This window comes from Falco rusticolus, chromosome 4 (genome assembly GCF_015220075.1).
Source record: "Falco rusticolus isolate bFalRus1 chromosome 4, bFalRus1.pri, whole genome shotgun sequence".
NCBI classification, from domain to species: Eukaryota; Metazoa; Chordata; class Aves; order Falconiformes; family Falconidae; genus Falco; species Falco rusticolus.
In genome coordinates, this window is record NC_051190.1 from 105,165,863 (window position 1) to 105,186,018 (window position 20,156).

General features: G+C 39.1%; 1 long non-coding RNA gene across 1 annotated transcript in view; it reads left to right on the plus strand.

Annotated features, from left to right (window-relative positions):
• The first annotated feature begins 246 nt into the window (after positions 1-246).
• LOC119147255 overlaps positions 247-20,156 on the plus strand; it is a 40,877-nt gene continuing 20,967 nt past the window's right edge. The window contains exon 1 of the long non-coding RNA XR_005103982.1: positions 247-410. This is a non-coding gene — a long non-coding RNA (uncharacterized LOC119147255). The remainder of the gene's footprint in view (positions 411-20,156) is intronic.

The following is a 20,156-nucleotide window of genomic DNA, read 5'->3' on the forward strand; positions in this document are numbered from 1 at the left end:
CTTTCCAAAGCTTTCTATTAATGATTGCAATTGCATTGTGTCCCTGTGGGCAAATAGGCTGTTGCATGACCCTGTTGTGGGCTGATTACTACCATTCCCACTGTGTTAATTGCTGAACAGCCCCCTGAGGTTTTAATGGGAGTCCTTTCAGAGTAAAGTGCTTCTTGGCTGAAGAAAGGAGACAGCCCTCTAGTCAGAGCCATCATCATCAGGCACGGGATAGAGACATGTAGGGTTAATTCCTATTCTCCTTGTAGCTGTTGCAGAAAGGTGACTCATAAGACACTGAAGAGGAGAAGCAATATATTTGGGACTTGGGGTGCTGGGAGTCCCTGGGTGCTGCTGCAGTTAATGACTGATCCCCCTCCCCTTCTCATATACTGTCTGGCACTGGGCACCATTAGATGTTGGTATGTACCCGTTATTAATGTTTTACCTCAAGCAAACTTTTAATCAAGAGAATGTAATATTTCCTTCTGTTTTAAGGCTATCTAACAAACTGTTTTAACTTTAAAAAAGATAGATCTGCTTGAGAAAAAAGCTTCAAAGTATGAAGTCAAAATGTTTCATATGGGAGATCTTAATCCTAGTATCAGTTTTTCAAAGGTCTCCCTTTCCTTCTTTGAAAGAACTGTGAAATACTGGAAGTATTCAGTGGAATGGGCCTATATCTGTACATTTTGCTGTCTTTTTTTGGATTTTTTTTAACCTGAACTTACTTTTTGATGACCATTTATTATTTTATTAATATGTAAATTCATATGCATACAGGTCACAGCATAAAGAAGTAAAATTAGTGTTTGTATCCATTTTAAACTTTAAACACAGGCATTTCTTGGATGCTTTCTCCCCATTTACTTTTAAACAAAGGAGATTAGTAATATTATACAGTATTTTTTGCCTTAAAGCAGAAAATCCTTAAGGCCTATTATTACTGCAAACATCTGGAAAACAGTTCAGAAATTCTTTGTTAATTCCCTTAACAAGGTTCATATTTTAAGCACTGGTCACGTATTGTGAAACAGTTTCTGAGTGAGTTTAGCCATATCACTCGGTTTGTTATCTTCTGAGTGCTTATTGTTAGTCTCTTGGTGGTAACCGGGAAGCAACAGTCTTGGAAGTGTCAGAGTCTTGATACTGATTCCTAAATTTTCTGGAACAAAATCTGTGCTCTGTTTTAACTATGCCTGGAGTCATTGGTTTTGTGCTGGTGTAGCAGCCAGATAGAACTCTCTCTGAGGGCCAGCTGGAACTTGTTTGCAGCCTGCTATATTAGAGGTCAAATCAGTAGTAGACTTCATTATGGATCAAATTGCAAGACATTTCTTAACTATTTGGATATCATTTTGTTAGTGTGCAGCTTGAAAGATCACAGATAGGATGGATCTGCATATTAAACTGTAAAGTTCCACCTTTATCACCTGAGGCATTCACTTTGGCTCAGCATTCTCACTGCAGACTCGTGATACAAAACACTGCATGCGTACATCTGAAGCTTGGGAGTCGCTGTCTGTAATTTAGAAAAGTCCTGTTCACAGGCTATTTGAAGACTTCAAACTTATTTGCTTTTATTTTTCTGTGACCGCTGTCAGCTGTCTTTAAATGGTAATTTTTCCTGGTGAGGAAACCTGTATTTTCTCATATCTATGTCAGGACTATGAGGGTAGGGGCTTTTGCAATGTAACCCTAATCTGTTTTGTGCTTCTCAAGAGTAACGTTATTTTGGTGAGTTGGGGTAGTGGTTCTTCCCCTTCAGGTTCTAGGGAGGATGGAGTGATGCACGAACCTGTGTTTATAATTGTCTTTTGGATTTATTTCTGCATAAATCAGCATGTTTCTGTTATAGGCTATCAGTTCAGTGCATTTAATAAAAGGCCAGTCATGGGCATGGATGTGGGTGTACAGGAAGACTTTGCACCTACAGCAGCCTTTAAAAAGCTGTATTCTGCAGGTTGTTGTTTTTTTGTTTTGTTTTGGTTTTTTTTGGGGGGGTTAAGACTTGGTACAATTCATGGATATGAGTGGATTGACCCCAGGCCTGGTAATGGAAAGCAGAGCCTTTCAGAATGAGCTCATTGCTTTGGAGACTTAGTTATGCAGCTAGTTATTACCAAGTGTAAGCTTTACTGCTGTGAAGGGACCTTCTTCAACACAGTTACTGGGATCTGGAAGGCAGAAGGGGAAATGAACTTTTAATGTAGGTGGTTTTATAATTTACAGGGGAACTCTGGCAAGTTATTTTTTAAAAAGAAAGTCAAATCTGCATTTGGATTATGTTTCTTGTACCTGCTGCAATGTCACAGCTCAGTGGTGACCAAGTCTCATTTCATTGTGGTCTGACAAGACTGAAATCCAAGCAAAGGAGAAGAGTAGCTATTTTTAAAACCAATATTTAAAACAAAACTGATGCACATGGTTAACACTTTACAAAGAGCATGTACTTATTTTTACATGAAAATTTTGCTGAATTCTTACATCCTACTTTTCTGTCAGTAGCTCTCAGTAATTTATAAAGGAGGAAAATAACAATTCTGTTTACAAATGGGGATCCCAAGGTGTGGGGAGGCAAAAGTGTTTTCTTGATGCCACTTAGGAAAACAGTATCTAGTGTAGTAACGTATAAATATATAACATATAATTAGTAAATTTCTCAAGTCTACGTGGAGTGCACTGCTAGGCTTTTGTGTTGTAGGTGTAAACATGAGATCTTAAAAATTAGCATGTTCCATCTATTTTAAGAAAAATAAAAGGAATTTTCTTTGAGCTAAAAGTACCTCTTATCCTTCCCTGAAAACTTCACTTGTTTTCAGTAGACATTGTCTTAACTGCTGCTTTACAGTATTAAGTGCTGTAACGGTGATTACCTGTTTGAAGAATTAAGCACTGGCTTAGCTTGATTGAAGTAAAAAAAAAATCTTCATTTGTGCAGAACAGGTTTATCATGAGCTCTGGACTAATTACCTGCAGGTGAACTCTTCTTGTTTTGTAGGGGAGTGAAGGCAGTGGGTTGATTAGCATTGATAACATGCAGCTGTGGCCTGGCCTCAGAGGCAGTGGGTTGATTGACATGGACGATGTGCAGCTCTAGCTCGTTCCCGCTAAGTGGTTAAATAGCCCTGAGGATTGGGGGAGAGGGGGTTGGATGGGGGAGGAGTGGTGTGGTCTGACCTCTGGAGGATGGAGTTACAGCACAGACAGTAGACTGACCAATGGTAAAGCCTTATTGTAGCCCAATAACTTGCTTGTGCTACAACAATTGGTGCCCTGTGTGAGGCTGACTGAGTTGGACTCTGACTACAACAACTGGTGCCCAACGTAGCTGAGACAAGTAGGAGAACCTGCAACCCATAACAGAGACCATGAGAGGTGAGCTGTTGCAACTAATTGATATGGGTGTATTGCAATATTTGTTGTCCATCTTAATTCAAACTGCAACATTTGGTACCCAGTGTAGATGGGGACTAACTGATATGGGTACAGAAGAAGAAAATTTCATTTTAACAATGCTTGTAGATATATTTGAAAAAAGAAGTGTAAAGCATAACAGGAAGGCAATAAGAAATTTGCTAGGATGGTGCAAGGTAAATGATGTGCTACAATAGTTTCAAAACGCTTCATGAAATCATTAAATTATAGGCCAACAAGTCTTAGAAATTTTTTTGTTTGCTGTGAAAGATATGCTTTCTCATCAGATCAGGATAATGTAAGAAAGCTAGTCTAACCTTTTAAACTTTAAAGAATCTTTGCTGGCTTTATAGTATTTGGCATGATTTCCCTGACACTCACGAATTTGAAGGTCTTACTTTTTAATGCAGGCCTAAAGGTTACAGACCTGTATGTTTCGAGCATGGAATTCAGTAACTAGTTTCTGAGTCTGAGCACAGGAGAATCTTAACTAGTGAAAGCATAAATGAAGATAAATTAAAAATTTCTAAATAAAATAGTCTTTGATCCTATAAATACTTACTGATCAATATACTTTGTATAGGTAAATAATCTCGTTGACTGCTGTAGGGATACTTGTAAGCTTATTAAATTCTTCTGCAGAACAGAAGATTAAATAGCAATTGAAGAATTAGGAATTGGTCTAGTTTTAGATCGGAGACCTATCTCTGTGATTTCCTTAACCTAAAGGTGCAAGGGTGTTGCTTTTAACTGAGCCAGGAAACCACCTTTGTTCCAAGGCTATAATGAGGATGAGAGCCTTAGCCTCACCTGAGGTCCAGGTGTGGCTCTTAGTGTGGTAAGCCCATCCCATCTGGCAGGCCACATTTACAGTATGAAGAGCCTGATGTGAAGCCTGCTATAAATCTGGAATGGGAATGCCCATACTCTTTGGATCGTGCCAGTAGTTCACAGTTTCCTAAAGAGGGGGAACTTAAATGCTGTTCGGGTTTGATGTCTGACTGCTATATCAGCTTCAGGAATCAAACCCGTGCTGGCTCTGTTGGGTGTTGAACAGGTCCTTTAACAAGTAAACCCTAGGCACTATAGGGTGTGAGAACTAGATGTGAAGGGGTAAAGAGGTGTTCTCAGAGGTTTGCTTGCTTTTTAAACAGCGAAATGGGAAACATCAGTGGAGAAAGGGTGCATAAATAAGGATTTATGTCCTTGATCACGTGGGCTGTGATATGGTTATATATCTTATTTGATTCCCCAGCTTTGAGAGACCGAGGGAGTCCTCCTTTGTGTGACTCCAGCTGCAGTGACTAAGTGCCAAAGTCCTTTGTGCTCTATTACAAATATGGATATTGGGTCATGAAAAATACTGTCTTGCTTGTAATTAATTTACTGCCATTCATCAGAGACTTGAAACTTTTATGGCACAAAACAGTAGCTGGCCACAACACTACTGAAACTTATGTGGACAGAGGACCTGGCCCAGTGCCCCAGGCTGCCTGTGAATAAAAAATCGGATTAGTGTCATCAAACCCTTTCCTTCTGTGTGCTACTCAAGAGAAATATTTTGGCCTCTATTATCAGTTACCCAATTTGCCAAATGCTCAATTTTGAGCATAGTGTCATTGGAATATATGTGAGTCTTTTGTTATCCTAATTATTCCAAAATCGTGCATGTTATTCCACACAGGAAAAGAGGGTTCAGTTTTCAGTACTTTACTGTTCTGTCAGTGAAAGACTAGAAACTCCTGGTGTAAGCAAACAAGACCTCAAATAGAAGTGAACTTAATCTGCGTTTTGTTGAGTGTGTTATTTGTTCCAGAAGGCCACATAAAACAATGCATTCTTATGCACTATTTGTTTTGGGTACCTAGCTGTGCGGTTTTGCTTTCAATAACTGAAAGATGCTCAAAATATTGCAAATCTCTGCTGCTTTTGAGATCATTCTCTTCGGGTCAGTGTCACTTCTCGTTTGTGGTGGTAAGTGTGCTTCAGTTAATGTCTGAACTCTGCTATATGTTCTCCGCATCAAGCCAGCCTCACTGCTGAAATTCCTATTGGTCTTGTGCCCTTGTCGGGCAGCAAAACTCCCCCTCCCACCATGCTAGTCACTCAGCGTCTTCTCTCTGTCAGTTCAGTTACTCCGGTAAAGTCTTCAGGTACATCTATTGTTTCTCTGCAGTAGCTGGGAAACAGCAAGGGACCTGCCTTTGTTATCGGTGGCTACGGCACTGGCACCTCAGACTTGCTTGTCTGCTGCTTTGCTGTCAGATTTCACTGCATAATAGATTTTTTTTTAAAAGACACTTAAATAGCAAAGAGTAACAGGCAGCAAGAATAATGGGTAAATGTGTGGATGGCTAATGCATGCAGGAAAAATAGGGAAACTGATTACATGAGCTTGGAAAAAGGTGGGGGGTTGTGAATGACATGTTCAGGATGAGAAAGCAGATAGTGACGTATAGTGAAGTGTTATCAAAGGGATGACTATAATCAGAGATAGTCTTTTCTTGGGTAACTGGGTGAGCTTTGAAACTATGAGGATCTCTGCTTGAATTACACCATCCTTGCTAAATCACTAATTAGAATGTTTTAATCCTGAATGAGGAAAAGGTCCTAGCTCCAAAAAACCAAAACTCTACCTTATTTCCTCCATACTACAACAGGCCCATGATCCCTTCCATCTTATACAGTGTGTGTTCATGCAAATCAGTCATGTTATGTATAGTGCATAAATCCAGAGGTCAGAGTTAGGTTTGCGCAGGGAAAACCTGTGTGTTTTCTGGTGTTTGAGGTCACTGGCTGCCTTTTAAAATTATGAAATGGTATTTTAATTGATCTAAGAATAGATCCAGTTGGAAGGGACCTACAGTGATCATCTAGTCCAATTGCCTGACTGCAGTTACAGCATGGTATTAAAGGCAATATTTGAATTTGCCTTTTTCATTCAAATTCAAAAAAACTTGAGGGACAAACCCAAAGTCCTCAGCCACCCCTCATAGGACATGCCTTCCAGCCCTTTCACCAGCTTGGTTGCCCTCCTCTGAGCATGTTCAAAGACCGTCACATCCTTCTTAAACTGTGGAGCCCAGAACCGCACACAGTGCTGAAGGTGAGGCCGTGCCAACGCTGAATACAGCGGGATAGTCACCTCTCTGGACCGGCTTTTTTTGCTGTCTTTGTTGCCCCCCAGGGTGTGGGTTGCCCCCCTGGCTGCCAGGGCACGCTGCTGGCTCGTGCTGAGACTGCTGCCCACCAGCACCCCTAGACCCCACTCTGCAGGGCTGCTCTCCAGCCACTCCTCTCCCAGTCTTGTGCCTGGTGTTACTCTGTCTCGGGTGCAGATTCCAGCATTTCAACTTGTTAAATACCATCCCATTAATCACTGCCCGGTGTTCCAATCTACTTAGATCCCTCTGCAAGGCATCTTGTCCATCAAGGGAGTCAACAGCACCTCCCAGCCTGGTAATATCTGCAAACTTACTAAGGGTGCACTGTGATATTAGTCGTACTTTTGAATGCATACAGGTGAGGAAAGGAAGTATACTTGTGGCATGTAACTATAAATTATAATTTTTCAGTAATCTAGGTTTAAGACCAATTACTAAAAAGTTCAACGATTTCCAATTTTAAAAGAATCTGTGTAACCCAGAGGGTGGTATCTTACTGTTTGCTGAAATTGCACAGTCCGAGAACATGCAGTCTACAGTATGATCTATAACAGCTTGTTAATTTAGTTTGATGACTATAGGTAACTGTAAAGACTGCTATTTCTATCTGTTGGTTTCTGGAAAAGTGTCAAACATGACTGGGATAAATCTAGTGCGAAGATCAGTTTTCACAGGCATTACTCTAGGCCTCACTGGGGAGCAGGGAGGAATAAATATGATATCCTCAGGACCTGGCTGAAAAATCTGACTCTTCTATCAGAAGAAACTGAGTGCATTCTTGAAAAGTATCCAGGAAAAAAGATCAAGTAACACCTGCATTCTTTGTTTTATTTGGGGAACACTGGAAGGTTTTCTTTTAGTTTGTGTTTTCTTAATAATGTGTTAAACAATAAATATTTTTGTATGATGTAATAATTGTCAATTGAAGTACCTATGGGGATCTGGCATGTTCTTTTGACTAAATTTTTTGATATATCTTAGTTTATTCCTCTGAACCAAAATTTTTACATTTTAATTATTTCTTTCCTGTAGAGGGATAATTGAATTGATAATGAATTTTACACCTGCTATACTCTGTTTAAATAAGTTTTCAGTTTGATTTTAGGAGATTGATTGGCACTGAGAGTGGGAAAAGGAGGTGGCTTGCTCCATTTGATGTTATCAGTTATGCATTTATAAAATGAAAAAAAGTAAATTGAAGAGCTGAACCTGAGCTCCTTCAGAAGCAGCCTCAAACCTATCTATCCGCTTTCTGCTTCCCTTTAGATGAGCTCAACAATTCCTCTTCTTACTAACTATTCATTTGCTAATGAACAAAATTTACAGATATAGCCAAGATCATAGCATGCACCAGAAAGTGATTTTTAGATGACCAGGAGTTTGTTGGACCTCTGATTTTTATTGTGTGGGTTCTAATTATTTGAGGTCATGAGGAGATTCACTGACACCAATTTACTTGTTCATTAAAGAAAGGCAGCAAAGCAGGCTGTAATGTAACTAGTAGCCTGCTGTTGAGGGAGGTGCTTTTCTGAAGATCTTGTATGTTGAGCTGTGCTGTAGCTCCACTCTGCATCCTGAAGAGAGGACAGATGCTGGTCCCTCCTAAACTTCCAGTGATTTTTCTGGGAGCATGTGCCAAAGCTTTCCATTGTTAGCCTCCTGAACTCTTAGAAATTTGAGGGGTGTACTGAAGGGATTGGCAACTAAGCCATAAGGGGTAGGATGTTAAGGGATGACAGATCTTTCCCTCATAGCTTGTGGACCTGGGCAAAATGGACTTCGCAGCACACAGTTGCTCAAGCTTAATGGCTATTCAAAAAAAGTCCTGTGCTCTGCTCTTACTAGACTGATGGTAGGTGCTCCTTCTGTCCTGGAGAAGGGATTCAACTGAAACTTAGGGATGGAAGGTGTCTCTTAGACTGTTCCTCCTCCTCTTGATACAGGTTCGAGAGAGACAGTCTGGCATGAATCAACTCATAGCAAGAGATGCCTGGACAGGCATCTCATAACAACAACCCACAACAGCAAGCATGATGTGAGCCAAGGCAGCCGTCTTGGAGCTCAAAGCCTGCTGAATGAACTCTCTTGGAAACAAGGGCTCCCTCTTTCCACTTCCTCCAATTCACTGACATGTTCCCTTTCCAACTGAGGTATAGTTTCTTGTGTGTAACTTTTTCCAAGAGCCAGTTTTCTTTTGGAAATATGTAACTGACAGACTTTGCAAAGGCTCCGGCAAGAGATGGATTTCGTTGGTTGCCCCAGGTAATGTGAGCTTCATAGTTTAGTTAATCTTGCTTTTTACTGTTTTTATTTTTAACTTTGAATTGCTTGTTAAAATCCAAACAAAAGGAGTTGAAAGAACAAAAGCGCAGCCAGTTTGAACCCTGTCTATGCAGTGCTAAACGTACTATTCCAGGAAGAAGCCACATACATTATCTTTAGATGTATATTTCTTGTAGCAGTTCTTGTCTATTTCAGGTGTTATAGGGTATAAATATACATAGTAGATGGTCCTTGCTGAGAATGGCTGCAGCTAAACTGTATTGGGTAACAGGCTCTGTCTCTTTTAGTCTGGAAATACAGCTTTGCTGAACGTTGTGCTCAGGATATGTAGTCATATGAGCCATTAGACATGCTAATACAGATGGAATTACAATGAACTATTTTTAACTTGCATGCTGACAAATATTTACATCCTTGAGTAGTAAGATCTTTTTTCTAAATTTATCATGTTATGAAGTGAGCAAAAATCCTTCCTAGCTTGCTTTTCAAAGAGTCTGTGCTTTTTTACCCCAAATTAGCCATTTCCTGGGAGCTGGTTTATTAGGAAACAAAGCAAAACATCTCAGATCTTTGCTTGGCTACAGCTGGGATTCCTCCACTGAGACTCCTACACTTCTGATAGGAATATATGACTAACAGTTGAAATACATGCAGTAACTTAAGCTGCCCAAGAGAAGTCTTTAACATTTTCCAGTTATACTTCTTTCACAAAAAAACCCAACCCCTCTGAAGCCTTCTAGTCCAAATGCATGCATATACTCAGAGCGAGGAAGGGACCGTTGTTTTGTTTTTAAAAGCACTAGGTCCTTTGAAGACTTTCATTGTTTTTCTTTAATTTGGTAACGCAGCTCTGAAACAGTCATCTTCTGAAGTGACTTGCCTGCCTCACCTGAGGGCGTAGGCTGGCTTTGTGCAAATGATCAATACTCTCAAGGATAATGAAGATTCTAGAGCGATGATCCCTAGAGAAGAGTACAAGCTTAATGTTCTCTTTTGGTTAACTCCTAAAAAACCCTGGTTATTGTAATAGCTGGTTTTCACATATGTATTGTTTTCTACCTGAGGAACTTAAATACAATAACATAAGCTCTTCCCAGGGAAGAAAATATTAAGCTTACAGGTGAGAAAAGCAAGAAACAGTGAGATTTGAAAGATTTTACTCTGAAAATATGTTGCAGAAATGGTTTATTGGCGTTGTGCTTTAACTTCCTTTCTACATTACCTTATATCATAATTAAATTTTTGATATGTTTGATAGCATAAACTATTTGGATACAGAAATGTGGGAATGGAAGATGCGGTCACAGGTGTATGCACCCCACTTTAGTGGGCCAGACTACTAGTGGATTGGAGAGCTGCCAGCTCCTGATGTTTAGGGAAAGAATATGAGAGTAGGCACAAAGTGAGGCTTTTCCCACTCCATCAATTCCTTTCAACAATCTGTAGCTTTAGGACTCCGTCTTAGGTAGCATCCACATCTTAACATTCTTAACATTTAATAGGTCTTGCAGGACTTTCTAACCTGAGGCTGTCTAAAGAGAAAGCTCCCCTAAAGATAACCCAAAAGCAAACAGCAGACAGGAACAGGCTTAGCTTTTTTTTTTTTTTTTCTTTTTAACCATGATATTCTGTTTTGTTACTGGAGGCTTTTTGCAGCAGAAGTAGGATTGACATTTCCTTCAAAAAGGAGTTACAAGACTGCAACATCCAGACCGTGAAAAATGGGCAGTCTGAGATTGAGGTATGATAAGGCTTTGCTCAAATAGGCTGGTATTACTTGCAGGATAGTTCTTGCAGCTTAGTGCAAGGAAATCGGTGCTCTCAGACCAAAGATTTGGTGTGAAAGTACTGCTTACTGCCTGTCTAGGGCATATATCAACCTACATCTCTTTGATTAATGTCCACGGCAAACTTTATTTAATCCTGTTTATAATTTTGTTGCTCTAGATTTTCTGTTATGTACAGTTTATTGGAGTGCTGCTTCTTGAGGTAGATACTATGCATTTAATAGGCTTAGTATTTTAAAACAATTTTCTTGACAAAAATAGCACTTGAGTAATCTTTTAAACACTCTGTAAGGCAAGTGCATATTTATACATTTATCCTGAAATGTAGGATGATGGCCCTGTTAAAGGGTTTTATAGGAAGCATGGTCAAATTCCTATTGTCTAATTCAAAGTCCTTCTTGCTAATGGCCATTAATTTAAAAGGCATTAAAAATATTAAATTTAAAACAGAAAATTATTACCGAGGAGAATTAGGCACTCAGACCTACTAAAACTTAATAGGATTTAATTTGTTGAGAGTTCTCTGCCCTGTTTCTTAAGCTCAGGCTTTTATCTAGGAGTTGACAGGAATGCCCAGTAATGGTCCTGCTAGATGGGATTTCTTTTGGTAACCTCCACGCAAGAGATAAAAAATCTGGTTCACGAAATCCTGAAACCGCATTGCTGTCTCATTGTTTGCAACAACCCACCAGCAGAACAAACCCAGATGATGAAAGTTTCTGTAACTAGCCTGGGTTAACCTGGTAAACCTGGGGATGATTGATCTGGTAGAAAAGTCAGCAAACTGGCCCCCTGGGAACACAGCATCAAATATCACTACCATGGTGCAGGATGTGCGTGCAGTACATGAAGTATTGTAAGTGGGGTCCCAGACTCTGGCTTGTGTCCTTCAAGGGTTCCCTGGCCACTATGTCCCCGCCAAATGCTATTTCTCCATTTTCTTGTTTTCCTACCTGTGAAATCTTTTAGACCAGATGCTCCAGGTCGCGTATTAGAAACAACAAAAAAAATTAGTAGCTGTTCAGCATACGTCCTTCATATTGCTTCAGAGTGACAACTCCATATTGCCTTTTGCTTTCCTGCCCTGCTCCCTCCTTGCTGCATGCAAATACCTGAGTGCTGCTGCGATCTGCCACCTTTGGTCATGTTCTCCCTAGCGTGACATCTGGTGATGGTGACAGGCATTGCTGTTGCCCTGTCCTCTTGTAACCAAGAATCATGTCTAATAAGCAGGAGGTAGGAAAACACTGTCACCTCGCTACTTTTGAAAGGGCTTCTGATTTGAGCAGGGAGGATTTGATGCTTGCTGCAAAAGTAATTAGAGCAACAAGCACAGACCTCATGCTGCCTGATGTGCTATGGGTAAACTAATTTTTTATCCCTTCTAAGCTGGATGAATTTTTTTTTTTATTGATCTTTCAGGAAAATTGTATACTGTTGTCCTATTCTACAAACACTTCAGTAAAATGTTTTAATGTTCTCAATGTTTTTTTGTAAGTTCATAATATTAATTAAAAGTTTCAGACATCACAGTTCACTTTTATCATCAAAATTTTTCCTTCCCGTGTGTGTAAACGTATGTTTGGGTGTTACCAAAAGGGGAAGTTTGACTTGATAGTGGATTTCTTCCTTTGTTTCCATATAGTAACACTCTCCATGTAGGCTCTCTTTCTCTGAGTTTCTACTAAACTACCAACAGCATTGTCATGAGCAATTTTCTAAGCTTTCTGCATTGGAGACAGTGGCCGATGCAGTCTTTCAGGTCAAGTGATTTATCTGATCTATTTTGCCAGCATCCTTTTCAGTCAGAGATTTATCTTCTTTCAGTGTTGTCTTTGGAGCCAGATACCCAATACAGACAAAGAATATCAGTTCTCATGTTCTTCCACAGAAAGACTCATTCTTCCCCACCATCTGATTAAAAACTTCCTTCTGAGAGTTTAAATCTTAAACATGAGGCAGAGGTGATAAGAATTACTATTGGATTTTTCCTAAACCTCTTCATATTCTTAAGTTAAAATATTTAGATAATTTAACTTATAATGCAATCAAGTGCTTTGACCTAAAATCTTCACTTGCTTTCGGTGGTGCTTTTTTTTTTAAAAAAAAAAAAAAAAAAAAAAAAAAGAAGAAAGAAAATTTACTAGAAGATAGAAATAGACTGCAGATTTTATGAGGAATTTTTTTTCTTAAATCCACGGGGATGTGACTAAAGAAGTAGGCTTTAAAAGAAATATATTGCCTTTAAAAATCTAATAGGTAGGGAAAGTAGTCTAGCAGCTTACTGAAATACTAACTCTAATTACAGATAGAATATACTGAGGATGGACACTTTCTGAGTGAACTTGATGACAGAATGAGGATCTAATAGATGAAAGCAAATTTTTCTTTTATGATAAAATCAAGTGCGACTTTGAAAGAATATTTACCCATACCTGTTAAAATTCAGTGGCTGTATGTAAATCTCATGCCCATACTGGTAAATGGAAATGCATGAACAGACTGAAGAAATAAAACCCAAAATAAACCAACCAAAATATAATTTATTAATGATTTGAAAGTAGGTCCTGTAAAGTGGATAACTTGAGAAAGGGCAGTTTCTGTTTGCTTGGATCATCCTGATCTACAGCAAGATTTTATTTGCTTTTTACCACGTGTTTTTAAAACAGTCTTGTATCTCAGGAGGAGGATTTAGCTGCTTCAGTACAGCCTCCTAAAAAGAAGTAGTTATCCCTTACAAGGTGATATTCCTGCATGACACAAAATATGGCATTCTATCTGCGTGGTTGTATAATTTGATCCTTTGGAATATCAGAACATTAACTGTCACATACGTTGTACGGCACTATATTTGTCATTAAAGTTCTTTGCTCTCAGTCTCTTCCTAACTAATGTAACAGCCATGGCTTGCTTGTTTCTATTGCTTTTGCTGCTGCTCACGATACTATGTAATTCTTGGAGGGTATCCTGGAGGCATTAGGTGTTAGGTTAGAACATACCTGAGGGAGTATGCTGAACCTGGCTACAGCCATTGCCATGTAACAAAGGTCATCCATATAAAAGAATTGCGTTGGCGTTAACTGACCAATCTTAAAATGCTCTTGCTCTTTACATATGCTATGGGACTTTGCCATAAGACCTTTACCAAGTTTCTAAAAAAAATTCAATCTGTGCAAACTGTTCAACTTGGGTTTTACTAACATAAGAAATTTATTGTTTGCATGGACAGAATATTTTTCTGAAGCTACTTAGGGATGCAACACAAACACTTGAAAATAAGCTTTAAGACATATTAGTGAAGCCCAGTGTTTTCAACCAATTAGACTACATTCAATAAAACCTTCTGACATTATTTTGCAGTCCTTAACCTCTAAGCTAAATGCTTTGCCATCCACAGAATGGCTGGGAATGCTGCTGGTTTCGTAGCATCGGTAATTCTAGTTTTCACATCTCAAACGTGCTCTGTATCCTTTTATGAAGTATATTTGTGTCTCAGATTTTGAATGCTTTTAGACATCATACATATATGTATATACAAAAAAAGCTATCCTGACTTGTGGAGGAGCCTTCTATATGGCTTCCACAGTGGATTGACTCAGTTTCAATTTAGTTGTTAAATTTAAGTCTGAATAGTCCAATCATGTATAACTATGTCCTGTGACAAAAGTTTCTTTTTTTTTCTCATGTAGTTATGGAACTTCTGGCTGAAACATTGTGATTTCAATGAATTCTCCCCTGGGGGAATTCCCCAGAGGAATATAGAAACTAATTGGTTTCTGGGAAAACAAAGAACCAACTGAGAAATGGGAGTAGACAAATTGTTCTACTCTGGCTGGCTAGCTGAGGCAACAGATAAAGGAGGAAGGGATGAAGTAATGGTTTTGTCATGAGCTGTCTGAGCCCTTTTTAAAAGCTTTCATACTGCTCCTTGATTTCTACTGTCACAAATGTTTGAAGACTTGGGTTGTGTGTTTGTGTTTTGTTTTTGTTTTTTAACATGCTTTCAGTTCAATTCTCCAACTAAAATTACTATTAGTTGGGGTCATGGTGTTGCTGATGTATGTGGTGGTTTTGTTTTGTGATGTGGGCCTGGGTTTTTTAATTTTCTGATCTTAAGCACGGGCCTTGTGGAAAAAGTATTTTTGGCTCCTTCAGGAGATCAGAGAGCGGGGGAAACATTCATTTCAAGACGGGAAGGATATTTATTTCTTTTGAAGCTGGGCTCTCAGGAGTTTGTTGCACCGTGGCTCTCAATAGGAAGTGGAATGTTTGAAAATGTTTTTTCTTCTTACTGTGGCTAACTGGGCAGAAGAATGATTCCCAAAGGCCTGTCAGACTAGGTCTTTATACGGTCAAAAACTTCATCCTGGGTAGAGATAACTGAGGGAGTTGATATCAAAACCACCAAAGACTTCTTTGTTTTGAAACGTCATGCTAGCTTATTTTGCTTCAGGGAAAAGCAAACAAAATAAAAGTGTTCATTCTTGTAGGTGCAGAATATTTTAGGTGTTCTTATTCTTTCTCTTGACTCTGAGTTGGAGGAACATGGCTTATGAGAAATCATTTATTTTTCATTAACTCATTTGTTCATTGATCTTTATCTTCAGTTTTGTTAGTAATTTAAACTTCCTTTTGTTTCCATTTCTACAAAAGCTTGACAAAGACATCCCCCCCTTGTTTCCTGTGTAGCATTTATCTCTGAAATAATCATATTGTTCTCTAGACTGCAGCATTTTGCTAAGCTTTCATTGTTTACCTCCCTTAAAATTTTGAAACAGTTTGGACAACTTAAATTCATTAATCCAGTCGCTGTTTCTGCTTGGTACTAGTCATGTCAATTGGCTTGCCATACCACGTGTCCTGCTCAGTCTGCATGTTGCTTGGTTAGCTGTGTCTCCATGATCAATAACTCCTTAAAGAACAAACTGGTGGTGGTGAGCCCAGGGTCTACAGATATCAACTTTAGCCAGTGGAACATGCTTTAGCACATGTACTTTAGTTTTAGTGTAATAAACATCAGCTTTCAGTTGTGAAAACAGCATTATGTATCACATCAGTAATAGTTGTTTGGGTTTTTTTTAATAACATTTAGTACCTGGAGACTCTGTTGAAACGCTCTCACACCTTTCCCTTCCCCCTGTCCCCTCTTGTGAAGTGCAGATATCCTTTGTATTCCGGAAAATTTGTGTCACTGACTTCTGGGTACAAATGCAAGGACAGCTTTCTCTACCCATTAATGGAACATTGTCTGCTTTGCTGCTCTGATAACAATGCCATTTTATATAAACAGTATATGTACTGTACACATCATGACTTTTTAAACTTGCCTTTTGATGTATGAACTCTTGATCAAAATGAAATCCTTGCCACATGTATGTTTCATTGGTCCCATTTATATAGCCTTCGATCATTATTGTATTACCTGAGTTCCAGTTCTACCGACCACCTGGAAGAACCCTTTTATCTACCCTTATATTTTTAATTTTTGTTTTAGGATAACTTTGTAATGGGTCGCTCTCTTTTCTTGACCAGAATCACAGAAGATAGTCTGGCTTTCCTTAGTCTTCAATTTTTAGATTGAAACTTTTCAAATACCAATACACTATTTTTAAAGTTGAAGTGCAGCCTTTTCAATAAATGATTAAGTGTCTTATCGGAGTACTTTTTTCCACATTCCATTAAAACAGTTAAAGGGTTTGGAGCTATTTTGTATGTCATTCTCACTAATGACTTCCACTTGCAAATTTGACTTTGTTTGAAATGGATTGTCCCTGTATTCTGCAACCCTGACCCTGCAAATATCACTTCTACTGACATATGCGGTGTATATTACAATATGTGCTCTACTGATGTTCTGGCCTTTAGGGCTATGTCTACATTAATAAACTATGTTCTACGGATAAAGCTACCCTACTGAAAATGGAGTATAGTTTAACTGTGTGGAGGCAAGCTGCACTGAGCGACTTGTCCTCTGGTATACAGAACAGGATGTGTCCCATCTTGCTTACTAGCGTAGACGTAGCTTGTGTTTGTTCCCTGAGAGCGGGTACACAAATCACTTTTTGTGTAACTTTAATTTGGTGGTAGGTATAGTGCCCTGCTTTGTGTTGCGAGTATTTTCTTTTGCTGTGTAACATGTTGCTGTTATACAGAACAGTGGCTTTCCTACCATAAATGGTCCCAGAATTTAATATTCCTTCTGGACTTACGCCCTACAGACCTTCCCCAAAACAGCAAGTGAAAAAAGTGCCCCAGACAATGTTTTGATTTGGAAAGGAAAAGTAAGACTTCGAGGAGTCCCATAGCAAGTTTGTTGTTTCATACTGGGTTTATGTGAAAGGTAATTGGAAATTGCTGCATGGCTGTAGGAAGTCTTGAGATAACAGATGTATAGAAAGAACATATATGACTGTAACAGGTGGCTCGGATATGTTTCCTTTATTAATTCTGAGTATAAACTAATCCCTCCAGAGGCAGAAACATGGTTTAAGATAATAGCAGAAATTTCAGCTGATTTCTTTTTGCAGTCAGTCAGACCATGTGATAAGTAGCTCATTTCTCTGTATGTTAGCGTGTTTGAAAGTTTTATGCCAAGATCTTATTTCTGTAGCACTGTACCTCCTTGCCTCAGTGAAGTAGTTGTAGATTAATTTTACGTATGAAGAAATGACTAGTAATATAAGAGAGTGCTCTCCCTTAAGTAAGGGAGAAAAGATGCTCCATAATGCAGAAAGCTATTATTGCCTTTGCTGTTTTGATACAGAAGCAGTCACACTATTACCTTCTTCACAGCTATTAATGCCCTTAAAATGGATTGTATGTTTCTTGCCATCTTCCATACTGAATTTAATAGAGACTTTAATGAAATCTTCATAGTAAAACAACTTGCCAGAAGGTCAAGAAAGCCAAAAATAAAACTCAGAAGTCATCTAAATGTCCTTTTCTTTTTCATTTGTGATGATAGCACTTCAGGCTGGAAAATGTGATAGAAGCTGATTACCAAAGATGGGGGAGGGAGAATGAGGGGGCTAAACAGAACACAGCATAAAGTGTTGAGAAACTACTCTCTCTTCTGCTAGAGTCTGAGAAGTTTCCATTCAATAGCTTGACAGTTATGAATGTTGTGCCGCCTTAAATGCTTTCAAAATGACTTATACAGAACCTTTTTATTGACCATTAGTAAGTCTTTTTCAGAATCCTTTGAATCCATGGTTGTTTTTTTTTTTTTCTACGGTAGGCTTTGCTTTCTTTTGAAAACAGAATTTTTAAGGGACTGTGTGAAATGCACAGCAATGGGCAGTAAATCTAGCCAGCCAGTTTAGTCGCAAATTGTTCTGCTCTGCAGAAGCACCCAGATTTGGACGGTTTGCTGGGAGCAGCATGGCACAGTTCATGTCTTGGTATTCTCTTGGACATTTCCATAATACCTCAGTCTCCTGTGCTCAGTGAGAGCTGTGGTCATGCACTGTGCTTAAGTACTGGAGCTCTGGTTGCAGAAGTAAATGCAGTTTGTAAAGCTTGCACTGCCAAAATAGAATGTTTTCTTAAGCATAATTAAGATTGAGAAAAACATGCTTTCTTGTTACACTAGTCAGCGTGAAGTATCCATTTTCCTAAGAAATTATATTACAGGAGTTATGGACTGATTCTGAAGGGCAAGAGCATGGTATAAGCCTTAGAATGTGAAAGAAGAGACAACATTCTTTAGTCTAACATTCTTGCATTATCATGAGTGTGGCAGGCCAGCGGATATGTTGAAGATGTTCTGCCTGTGCTGTGTGTAGACTAGCTAGTGAGAATGAAGTGGTGTGATGAGGAAGACTAATCTGCTTCTACTAGGTCTTGAGGGAACCAGTCCACATGTGCTTGTGGACAGTCTCTCTCAGACTGGAATTCTGACTCATTTGAACAGTCCATGTTTTTCTTGATGTTGGCCACCTCTGTGATTCAGCAGCACGTAGAAATATCTTACCTGCAAATCCAAGTTTCGAGGGGTAGCAAAAGTAAGTGGGCATATGCCTTGCTTACACAGATGGCTGGAAACATCTTGGGGATGCCCAGTGTGAAACCTGGGGAGCACTGAAAGCGCTCAGACAAGAAGACAAGCATATGGAGAAACTGTGAGGTAGCAGCGAAATTGCTGTTTTGGAGCAGTATAGACATATAATCAATTCCTTTATGCTAAAGCTATACATTCAGAACTATTTGAATAACTCGAACCTTGCAGAGCAGCTTTATACAAGTACATGTATGGGTTTAGGGCATCTACAAGGTCAACAAGCAGAGACTGAATTACATGACCTGTTCCTGGCCCATTATTGTTCTGATTAGGTGTGAAGGTAAACTGGCCCACGGTAAACATAGCATGTATATCTTCCAGACAGCGTCTGAATACTATATGTGTGCAAACAGCTTGATTAGTAAACATAACTTATTGGTCTTCAATATGTTCATTAAAAAGGACTTACAAACTTTGCTACGTGGAATCTAAACAGTATTGAATGTTTCTGCCCTTGCTAATGTTATGCTAGTTAAAAACCAGAAACAAGCCAACGCTTGGGCAGATCTCCCTATGGTTCAATCTGTTGTCTAGGCTGTTGCTGTCCTACACATAAGCTTCACTGGCATCTGTTTATAACTGAAAACAATAAACAAAGAGTGACAGTCCTTGCACAGTAACACAATTTTGAAGATTAGATTCTAAGTGCTATTTACTTGTTCACTGCATTGGCAGGGGCAAGACTACTGTAGAAGTATTTTAGGACTGAGTGACGGGAAGGGGCTACAACTTTACTAATGGTTCTGAACAAATAGTCTTGACAGTATCCTGTCAGCCAGGTTGAGGCGGGAATCATAAGTATATCTTCATCTAAATGAACTACAGAATGGAAACCCTAGGAGTCTGACATAACACCTTGTTTCAGTAGTATATAAAATATACAGAGTGTGGGTGTGGGCATGATTAGATTAGTGGACAGAATCACAGCTGATCCAAAAAGTGGAGCTACACATCATCTTAAAAGTGCATTCCTGCTCGGAAAGGGGGAAAAAACCCTACAGTTTTATACAAAATCGGTACAGCTGCAGACTAGACTAACTTGCTATAAGAATCTTTTATTGCCTGGAGGGAAAAATTGCAATAAGAATCTTGCTTTCAGAAAAAATCTACTCTTCAGAGTAAGGGTCTCTAAGTACAAATGAAGACAAGAAAGGAAGGAGGTGTGGTATAATCTGACTAAAAATAACAACCCCACCCCACCCCCCCCCCCCAAAAAAAAAACCAAACCAAACCTAGAAGAGGTATGTTGCACCATGAACCTTTCAAAGTGAAGTTGGTTGGGAGAAGATAATTTATTATAGCAGTGGTGAGAGAAAATATGGGAGGTCAATTGCTCAGCAAGATTTATTCCTGCACTGTGAGTCAGCTGGTAAGATAGAGCTACGATGAAAAAACCCGACTGCTAATGCTTCCTTCTTTTTGGAATTTTAAGACTACTCACGTGCATAATAAGTGATT